We start from the raw sequence: 11,575 nt of genomic DNA, 5'->3' as shown, positions 1-11,575 counted from the left end.
CAGGGATGGTTTCCTTGCAAAGAAGGGAGATCCACTGGGTCCAGCTCAGGTATAAAGTAATGCATGGAAAGGGTGTGGGTGAATCTCCCCAGAATGCAGTGCAGGAAGCACAGCTGGGCCCCATGTGACTGGGAAGCCATCAAGCAGCTATTCTCATTTCTCTCCAGTCCCTGTGATTTCTCAGCTTCACTCTTCTCTGCGTGTCGTTACCAATCTCCTCTCTGCACGCCAGCTTCCCCGAAAACACAGTTGCCTCTCTCCAGTCCATTTTTCCCCAGCAGCGGTGGGTTTATTTTAATACTTCTTTTTATCATGGTAAAAATATACACAACATAAAATTTACCATTTTTAAGTGTACAATTCAGGGCCATTATGTACATCCACAGGGTTATGCAACCATCACCACTATCCACTTTCAGAACATTTTTCATCATCCCAGATAGACACCGTACCCATTAAACAATGACTCCCATTCCCCCCGCTCCCCAGCCCCTCGCAACCTCTGTTCTATCTTCTGTCTCTCTGAATTTGCCTGTTCTACATATACATGTAAGTGGAATTATGCAATTTTTGTCCTTTTGTGTATGATTTATTTCACTTGGTGTAAGATTTTCAAGGTTCATCCATGTTGTAGCATGTATCAGAATTTCGTTCCTTTTTATGGCTGAATAATGTTTCATCATGTGTATATACCGCATTTTGTTTATTCACCTATTGACGGATGCTTGGGTTGTTTCTACTTTTTAGCTATTGTGGATAATGTTATTGTGAACATTGTTACACAAGTATGTGCTTGAGTCCCTGCTTTTAATTCTTTTGGGTATGTTAACTAGGAGTGGAATTGCTGGATCTTATGGTGATTCTATTTTTAACTTTCTGAGGCACTCTCAAACTAGTCTCAGAGCGGCTGCACCACTTTACATCATTCCCACAGCAGTGCCCCAGGGCTTCAGTTCCTCCACGTTCTCACCAACACTTGTTATTTTCCTTTTTTTTTTTTTTTAATAGCCATCCTAACAGGTATGAAGTAGTATCTCATTGTTGTTCTGATTTGCCTTTCACTAATGATTAATAATGTTGAGCATCTTTTCATGTGCTTATTGGCCATTTGTATATCTTCTTTGGAGAAATGGTATTCAAGTCCTTTGCCCATTTTTAAATTGGGTTGTTTGTTTTGTTGTTGTCGCGTTTCAGGAGTTCTTAATATATTCTGGATATTAATCCTTTATCAGATATATATGATTTGCAAATATTTTCACCTATTATGTGGGCTGTACTTTTATTCTGTTGACAATGCCCTTGGATGCACAAAAGTTTTTAAATTTTCATGAAGTCCAGTTTATCTGTTTGTTTCTCTTGTGGCCTGTGCTTTTGGTGTTTGTATCCAAGAAATCATTCCCAAATCCAATGTCATGAAGATTCCCCCTATGTTTTTTTCTAGGAGTTTTATAGTTGCAACTTTTACATTTATGTCTTTGATCCACTTTGAGTTAATTTTTGTATATGGTATAAGGTAAGGGTCCAACTTCATTCTTTTGCATGTGGATGTTCAGTTTTCCCGGCATTATTTGTTGAAAGGACTGTCCTTTTCCCAGTGAATGGTCTTGGCATCCTTGTCGAAAATCAATTGATTATGTATGCAAGGGTTAATTTCTAGGATTTCTCTTCTGTTTCATTGATTTATATGTCTGTCCTTATGCCAGAGTGATGTTTTAAAATGTTGACAATACAATGTCTTTTCTTTCTTAAATCCCTTCTGTGGCCCATTGCACTGCAAGCCCAGACCTTTTACAAAGCCCTACAAGATCCTGCGTGATCCCTGTTCTACCTTCCTCTCCCACCGTCTCTCATGCTACTCACTGTGCTTCAGTGACCTGATTTTGGTCTCTAGAACAATTTGAGTTCCTCCCTGTCCTTTGCACTTACTATTCTCTCTTCGAGCTGTTCTCTAACTCAGCATCCTCTTTATTTTCTCAATGGTGTTTATCACAATTGATTTTTAAAAAATATTTATTTGGCTGTACCGGGTCTCAGTTGTGCCACGCGGAATCTTTGTTGCGGCATGTGGGATTTTTTTTAGTTACGGCACGTGGGACCTTTAGTTACTGCCTGTGGGATCTAGTTCCCTGACCAGGGATCAAACCTGGGCCCCCTGCATTGGAAGAGCGGAGTCTTAACCACTGGACCACCAGGGAATTCCCACAATTGATATTTATTTGTTTACTAACTACTCTCTCATCCACTAGAGGTGAGGGTGAACCTTGTTCATTGTTGGATTTCTAGGCCCTGGCAAGGCCCTGGCACATACAAAGTTCTCATTCACTGTTTTTTATTACTAAATTGATTTCTAGTCCCCCAATCCCCTGGTCTTGCAGCCCTTTCGCCCCTTATAGTCATAGGGTGAAGGGTTCATTCTTGGACCCTAATTTCTTGGATTCAGGTATCTATCCCTGATTCAAACAGTTGAGTTCAGGGTAGTGGGATCATGTGGTATAAATGCGGCCTCCTAGACCCTCAGCAGAGTTTGTGGATAGGGCAGATTCTCTCTGAAAAGGATATAGAGAAAAATCAGTTTCAAAGAGCATAAGCTGGGAAGGAGGCCTCACATGTATCTGCAATATTTCCTCTTCTAGTAGATGATTTAAAAGCTCAAACTAAAAGCACCTGGCTAAAATGTCATCCTCTGCCAGTGGACTATTATCCCTGACACTTTTTTTAATCCCATAAACAACGATATGGATTATAAACTCTCTAAAAATAGGAATCATGGCTCTTTATTTACCACTGTGTCCCTCATACCAACCACAATGCTTAGCATTAGTAACTTAGTAAATATTAATTGAATGAATGAATGGTTCAATTTGGTTGGAATTAGAGAGTAGCCTAACCCGTCAAAAATAAAGAGGGAAAAACGAGCTTCTTTGATTCCCCCTCCCCAGTATAGACTCATCAGCTTGCAGTGCATTCCATCTGAAACATACGCCGTTTTTTCTTCTTGATGAATTGAAAGTCTGGTCTGTCGTGGCAGCATTCTAAGCAAGGCACAGCTATTACCCCATCGACCATTCTTCTTTACTTTATATCGAAATCTGTCAGGATAAGATTGTTTGTAGTTTTTACTGATCTTTCCTTGGCCTTTGACTCATTGGGTAAGAAACTGCTATGGGCGCCATATGGACCTCTCCACTGCCCAGCCCAGCTGCTGAGAGCCTTATATAACCCCACATCTGGATACTTCTGGGGAAGGTCTGGATGAAACAGGGTGGTATATTGTCCATTCCTTTTAAAACTTGTACCCTAATGACTCAAGCCTGCATTTGGATCAGCTGCATGTTCCCCTGGTATATCAGGGAGACACATATAAATGCGACTCTGTGAGGATAGCATGGGTTTGTTGTTATGAACTCGGGGTGGCCTCAAAGGACGTCTGGCTGTACTGAGCACAGCCAAAAGAGAGGTTTATCATGAACTTGGTTGGCATCTGCAGATTTTAACATTTGAGGTTTTGACTATGTGAAGATCTTTGAAGTCTGATACGTAGTAATTTGTATTTTTGCTCAGGCACAAACTTGAATTACGCCTGTGGGACTATTGTGCAGAAACACGACTCTTGGCTAATGAGTGATTTAGCTAGCTGCCTGCCCAGCATCCCTAATACTCTACAGGGTTGAGTAGGCTTTTTGTTTTCAGAGGCATTTTATGGCAGAATTATATTCTATGTAGTATCACTAAATTGAGAGATGAGTGAAGGTACCAGCATACTTCCCTTAGGAACATCAAAACATCAAGACTTCTACATTCTACAACTAGAATCATAATTTTGGCAGATGTTCTCTGATATTTAACTGTCTTATATTTAAGGCTTTGATAGCTGGTTGACTCATGTAGGTACTGCAAGGTATAACACTCATCTGGAGTTATCGGTGAGTTAACGTGGTTAAAAACTCTGGTGCTCTTTTTAACATTTTTGATGCCTTTGTGGATGATCAGTAATGCCGACATGGAACATTTTCCAGGCTAAAATTATTGCAACCATTTTCCGTAATGTAGAACTTTAAGACCTCACTCAGATAATTATTTATGCATGCGAATGGAACCAGAAATCTTTTATTATGATTATTATTTTATTATTATTATTAGTTTTGCTGTTTACTGAATGCTTACTGTGTACCAGTGACTGGGCTAAATACTTTAGACGCATTTACCTATGTAATCCTCCCAAACGACTATGGGCAGTAGATGTTATTTGATTGCACCACACACTGTGGACGCTCAGAAGACATTTGTGGACATTGAATGGATTCCCGTTTATCAGACGATCTCAGAGAGATCCCACGGCTAGTGAGTGTAGAGGTGACACTTAAGCCCAGGTCTGTCTGACTCCAAGAGCCCCTGTGCTTAATCTCTCAGTCTACGAGCCTGTGCTCTCATAGCTCTGCCACGTATAGGCTGTTTCCTAAGGCAATTGGATTGATTGTTAGAGCAAACATCTCTGCCCTTAATCAACAGCATAGAGTAGCTCTGCTTGAGGTTTTAGCTCAAATACATAATTTCGAACTCTCTTAGGTCCAAATCTTAACAAAAGCTTGATTTTAAGAAGAATGTTCATAAAGAATTATCTAAGAGATGTCCATGCCATAAATGGTTTAAATTTAATTTCTGGATTAGGCCCAACCATAAGGTAGCTGCAAACACTTGGCGTGCCTTTCTTGGCCCCTCTTAGTCTTGCTTTTCTTGATCTGTGCCTTGGTGTTACGCCTTTAACTTGCACTGATGGACAGAGCAGGAAAGAGCCATATGGATCTGGATGGTGCGTCTCTTGCAGGAAGGTCTTAAGGATTTTTCTCAAGGATTTTTCACTGTCTGTCACACAGTGTCTCCTTTAAGAGGGCCTATGAGAAAAGTTTTCCCGGGACCAAAAAGCAGCTTTGTTGTTAACCTTATAGGCAGTAGGAATCCTCTAAATGGCTGGCTGGGTTTTTTCCTCTTTGCATTGGCCTCTAGGAAGCTCAGGACCCTATTTATGGCTTGCTTCTAACAGCCTTAAAGGACTTTATAACATGCAGCCTAAACTTATTCTCTTGTTTTCAGGTTATTTACCCACACCTAATTTTCCCTTGTTCTGAATTTGTTCTGTATCTAATTTTCCCCTTTGAGTGAGATACATTTCAGTAAGCTGCTTTAAACCTCTTCTAAAGAATAAGGTAGAGCATAAATTAAAAAAAAAAAATCTGTATTCAGCTTCTAGCCCTTAACAGCATATCCTCTGTCCCCCATTGATGGTAGCTTAGTTTATAGAATGGTTTTGACCCTTGTCTCCTCCCTACCCTACTTTTTGATTAGTGCTTTCATGAACTATTTTCCTAGGATCAACAACACCTGGGGAGAATTAGCATCACCTGCCCAGCCGTTTGGTGACCACCTAGAGCACTGAGCCCTGTGTTAATGGTCTGGATAATTGGGGTCCAAAAGTCTTCCAAATCAACTAGCTAAACACACACTGTAATCAGAATACCAGACAAGTCCTCCAACTTTTCCAGGCAAAATCAACCCTGGAAACAGCCATTTCAACGATATTTGGCACCAGCATGCTCTCTAGTTTCAAAACTAGGACTGCAGACGCTCCACTTCCTCCTGGGTAGCGGCGGGCCTGGGTAGCTCACGCTGGGTTCCTCGTGGCCGCACAAGTCTCCCGTTCCTGTGTGGCCCCACGTCCTCCTCCGGGTGACCCTCTCTGCTGCCGCGGCGCCCTCAGCTCAGCTCATGACCACTGGCTCCTACACCTGCTGCTGGAACCCTGGGGTCTTTGTTCTGTGACTCCAGTGGTCTTCACCTGGTGGGATATAGTACTCTGCTGGACTATAAAAATACTTTCAAATTTTGGGCTTCCCTGGTGGCGCAGTGGTTGACAGTCCGCCTGCCGATGCAGGGACACGGGTTCGTGCCCCGGTCTGGGAAAATCCCACGTGCCGCGGAGCGGCTGGGCCCGTGAGCCATGGCCGCTGAGCCTGCGCGTCCGGAGCCTGTGCTCCACAATGGGAGAGGCCACAACAGTGAGAGGCCCGCGTACGACAAAACAAACAAATATATATATATATATATATATATATAGTGTTGGGACTTCCCTAGTGGCACAGTGGTTAAGAATCCGCCTGCCAATGCTGGGGACATGGGTTCGAGCCCTCGTCCGGGAAGATCCCATGCGCCGCGGAGCAACTAAGCCCGTGTGCCACAGCTACTGAGCCTGCATGCCACAACTACCAAAGCCCGCATGCCTAGAGCCCATGCTCTGCAACAAGAGAAGCCACCACAACGAGAAGCCTGCACACCACCATGAAGAGTAGCCCCCGCTCTCCGCAACTAGAGGAAGCCTGCGTGCAGCAACAAAGACCCAATGCAGCCATAAATAAATAAATAAATTTATTTATTTTTAACATTATATATATATATAATGTTATATACCCTTGTATACTGCTCTTATGAATACAAAATATTTTCAGTTTTCTGAAAGGTATTTTTAAGAACCTGTGTTTACTTCTGAATTCAGGCAGGCCTACCATCAAAAATGTAGTACTTGACAGCCATGAACACAGACCCAAGAATTTGAAAAACACCCTTTTAGTGCTGTTACCTTGAAAATGAATCTTACTTTTTTGCCAACCTTTCACCATGTGGGCTCTGAACAGTCATAGCTCTTTGTTAGACCCTCAGAACCAAGTCTAATGCTTTTAACTTATTAGCTGCCCTCTGGTAGGCAACTTGGGACAAATTTCCCCGGGGGTATGGGACCCAGAGCATTTGAGGCTTCTTTCGGGTCTGTCTCAGCACCCCTAAGCTGAGACCCTTGTCTTCGGCTTTCTCCTGTCTTGGGGCAAGTCCCTATTTTGTTGGGGTACACATCCATTCCTTGGGTTGGAGCAGCTTCACCCTCTTTGTAGGAGAGGAGAATATCTGTGGTTTTAAAATTGGCTCCCCTTTTTTCCCCCACTGGGTGAAGTTAGGGAAAGTTATGCCCAAATCCAGTGTAGCCTCTGCCATGACTGACTTACCAAAAAGGGCTCCCAGTTTCATGCCACAACGAATATTCTTATTTTTATATTGAACTATTTTACATATTTAATTAAAGCAGTTACTTTGGGTTCCTTTATGTGTAAGAAAAGGATTGTATGCTTTTTGGCCTCAGCTTTTTAATTGGTCTTTCGCGGTTTTCACTGTGTTGCAGTCTTTTAAAATATAATCTCAGGCTGTGTTTGCTTAATAGATGTGAAGACTTTTTAATTACGTTGGGAGTACATTTCAGCCACTCTAAATTCTCCTTTTGATCCCCGCGATAGTTCCACAAATTCCCTTGTAAATTCGCCTTTGGATGCTTCCCCTTCTTGTTCCCACTGAGCCTGCTCTTGCCAAAGTCACCAGAGACCTTTCTGCTACCAAATCCAGGTGACGCGTTTAGTCTTTAGCTCACAGGCCCACTCTGCACATGTGCCCTGTTAAAACTTTCCCCTCCCTTGGCGTCTGCGCCTCTGCTCTCCCGTACTTCTCTTTCTACCTCCCTACGGCACCGTCTCAGCTTCTTTTAGGGAGCTCTTCTCGTCTGCCTGGCCCTTGAATTTGGTTGCTCTTCAGGGTTCTCTTCTCACTCTGTCTGCTCTCCCTCATCATCTTTCCTATCCCCATGGCTTCAGGTACTGTCTTTAGGCTGGTGACTCACAGATCCATATATTCTTCCCAGGTCTCTGTCCACAGCATATAGGACCACCTGCCCAAATGTCCACTGGACATTGCCATGGGCAGTTGAACCTTAAAACGCCCACTACAGAACTCACCGTCGTTGCTCTTTGCCCACCCACACCACTGGGTAAATGGCTCTACCTTTCCTTCCGTTGCTAATATCAGAAACCAGGAGCTCACCCATAGCCCACATCCAGTCTCTTACCAAATCCTGTTGGTTATATGTTCTCAACAGATTTCATGGGTAAGTTGCTTTTATTCACATGGATGTGCACTCACAATGCCAGACAGTCTTTTGAGGAGATGATAGATAGATAGATAGGTAGATAGACATATATACGTATATATATGTATGCATGGAAATATATATTATGTATATGTACTAATATAAATTTCACAACTACCTGATGGGGTATAGATACTTTTGTTACCCTCATTTTATAGATGAGGTAACTGAAGTTCAAAGAGATTAACTTGTCCAAAGTCACACAACTAGTAAGTTGCAGAGCTGTTCCCCTGTCTTATGCACAGTAGGTTGTAGTTATTTAAAAGTTCTGTGATCTCCCCATTGTTATAGGCTGCGCTCCGATGCCCCTCATACCTTACGGCACATAAAAATCACTTGAGGAATTTGTTTAACATTCAGGCTCTGATTTGACATGTCTGGAGTGAACCAAATAGTGTGCATTTTTTTTACAAGCTTCCATTGTGAAAGTGACTTTTAATTCCTTATATGTTTCTCATTTGATCTCTTAAGGAGATAGGAATAGGAAAAGGACAGGCGTGTTTGCTTCTATGAACTCCCTTTTTGGAGTGACATTTGTGTCATTTCCTCCTTCTCTGAGCTTCCGGCAGTTTTTCTTGGTCTCCCTGACTTCTCAAAGATTCCATTCAACAAGTTTTGATAAGAACATCCAGTTTGTCAGAATTCTCAGCTGTAGTTAACCTGATTCTGGGGGATGATTTCCTTAATGCTACAAAGAGTACTTTCCCAAATGTCCCACTCTGTCAGCATCATACTTATGCTTTCAAACAAATAACAACAACAACAAAACAACAGCAAAAAGCCAAAGCCTTCACATCTCTCCTTTGCTTATGGAATAGAGCTTTTAGCTTTCCAAAAATGCCTCCAACCAGTCTTTGGAGCCTTCACGCCTCTGGCCCATGATCCAGCCAAATAGGCCTTTACTCACCGTCACCCAGGCCTCTGGGGCTTTTTTATGCCTCTCAGTCCTTCCAAAATGCCTTCTTGAAATACGCCTCTACCAGGGCTGTTTTCCATGCAGCCTTACCTGATTCCCCTATGGGAAAATCATCTTTCACTCTTTAGAACCCTGCAATTCTTTGCATTTCTCTATGGCACCTGTCATATTTTACACTGAAATTATTTGTGTGCATTTCTCATACCTTTTCAGTGGGCAGAACTCATGGTTCTTTTTTGTTGTATCCCCAGTGGCATCTAGCTCACTGCCAAATGTCTATGTATTAGCTAAAAGGTCAATTTTGCTAAACATCTGGTGTCTGATCAATTTTTTTCTTTTCTTAAATTTTTATATTACTTTCCAGCCTCTGTGTGTGTATGTGCACATGCATGCCGATATACTTTTAAACAGACTTTTCTGATTATAAAAGGAATACATGCTCATTATAGAAAATTTGAAATATAGTGAAAAAGCACTGGAAAATTAAATTAGTCTGTAATCCTACCACCTATGGATAATCACTATTAAGATTTAGTGTGTCCCTTTAGTAATTAAATTTATATACAAAACAGCTTTATATTTTTTTTGTGCTTCTTTACTTAAAAACAAAGTAGTCTCTTTTTGAAGACATAGATACTCTTCTGCAAACAACTTTGTCTTCTTCCATCTAAATCTCTTATTTCTTCTGTATGTCTGATTGGCTACGCACTGGCTAGGACTCCAGAACCATAGTAAATATCATGGTTGCAGGCATCCTTCTCCTGCAATTCCAGGTAAGTTTTTTAGGCAGTATGTGAGGGTTATCTTTTCCCAATCATTGTGTGTCTGAGAACGTCTTGAGCTATGCCTTCCATAAGAGCAGCTTGGTTGGTTTTTAAGTTTCTGAGTCATCACCTTTCTCTCTTAAAAATTCACGTGTTGGGGACTTCCCTGGTGGCACAGTGGTTACGAATCCGCCTGCCAATGCAGGGGGCACAGGTTCAATCCCTGGTCCGGGAAGATCCCACATGCCGTGGAGCAACTAAACCCACGTCCCACAATTACTGAGCCTGTGCTGTAGAGCCTGAAAGCCACATCTACTGAGCCTGCGTGCCACAACGACTGAAGCCCACGCGCCTAGAGCCCGTGCTCCGCAACAAGAGAAGCCAGTGCAATGAGAAGCCCGCGCACCATGACGAAGAGTAGCCCCCACTCGCCACAACTAGAGAAAGCCCGCGCGCAGCAACGAAGACCCAATGCAGCCGAAAATAAATAAATAAATTTATTTTTCAAAAAAATTCACAAATTTTGATCTGTTACTGTATTGTTTTCCTAGGCCTGCCGTAACAAATTACCACAAACTGAATGGCTTAAAGCAACAGAAATTTATTCTCTCATAGTTCTGGAGGCTAGAAGTCTGAAGTCAAGATGTTGGCAGGGCCACACTCCCTCTGAAGTTTCGAGGGAGAAATCCTCCCTTGCCTCTTCAGCTTCCATGGTTACCAGCAATCCCTGACATCCTTTGGCTTGTAGCTGCATCACTCCAATCTCTGCTTCCCATGTCCTCCTGACCTGCATTTCTGTAACTGTGTCTCCCTCTTTTCTCTTATAAAGACACCAGCCATTGGACTTAGGTCCCACCCTAATTCAGTGACCTCATCTTAACTTATTTAATTACATCTACAAAGGCCCTCTTTGCAAATAAGAGCGCATTCTGAGGTTTCAAGTGGATGTAAAGTGGCGGCAGGGGGCGGGGAACACCATTCAAGCCAGTACAGTTACTTTCTGCCCTTAGTGTTCAGAAAGAAGCCTGAGACAGTTTAGTTTATTTTCTTTCTCGGAAACCTTTTCTGCCTGGATCTGTCTCAAACCTTCTTCTTTATTCTTTTATTTTAAAAATGTTTCCCATAGTTTCTCTGTGTCTTTCTCTTCTCACCAATTTTTCCCAAAATATTGCATCTTTGCAAATCTTGGACCCAGGTCTTACGTCACAGATGAATATTTTCTTCAGATATATCTTTGATTATTGCTCATTTTTTCCCCTTGAAACGATAAGGAAGATCTTTTTTCTGTCCTCTGTAGCTGTCTTTTCTTTCTCATTATTTTCATTTTGTTTTGTGCCTTTTCATTTTGGAAAGGCATCTCAAATGATAAACATCCTACTGTCTCTGTTTTCTACAGTAAATGTTTTGCTTTCCTCCTCCAATGAGGATTTTAATCCTACATTTGCATATTTTGTCCTCTTTTATCTTGCCCGCTTCCACAAGCTTTATACGCCTGTTGCAAAAATTGTCTTCTGTCTTATTGAGGACAACAACTGCTTTTCTAAACTTTTATTTTGGTTTCATAGTAAAAAACGATGAGCTTCCTTTTTTAGTTTTCAGGATCATATGTAGCTTTTTTTTTTTTCATAACTCCCATGTTGGTGATTTTTTTTTTTCCTTTTTACAGAATCTTCAAACAAAAACAAAGAGCTATTCAGACCTTGTATTTTCAACAGACAGAATGTACAATGGCCTGAGCCCTCATTGTCCTTTTGGGTACTGCAGCTTCTCTGAACCAAACATCTGGGTGGCCAGTGGTTGTGCAAAGCTCCCTGATCAATATCCAGAATCTAGGTGGCATTTATCTTGTAAAGCTCTGCTGGAATGAGCTAGGACGTT

This window comes from Phocoena sinus, chromosome 6, assembly GCF_008692025.1.
Source record: "Phocoena sinus isolate mPhoSin1 chromosome 6, mPhoSin1.pri, whole genome shotgun sequence".
NCBI classification, from domain to species: Eukaryota; Metazoa; Chordata; class Mammalia; order Artiodactyla; family Phocoenidae; genus Phocoena; species Phocoena sinus.
Note: the sequence above shows the minus strand (reverse complement) of the source record.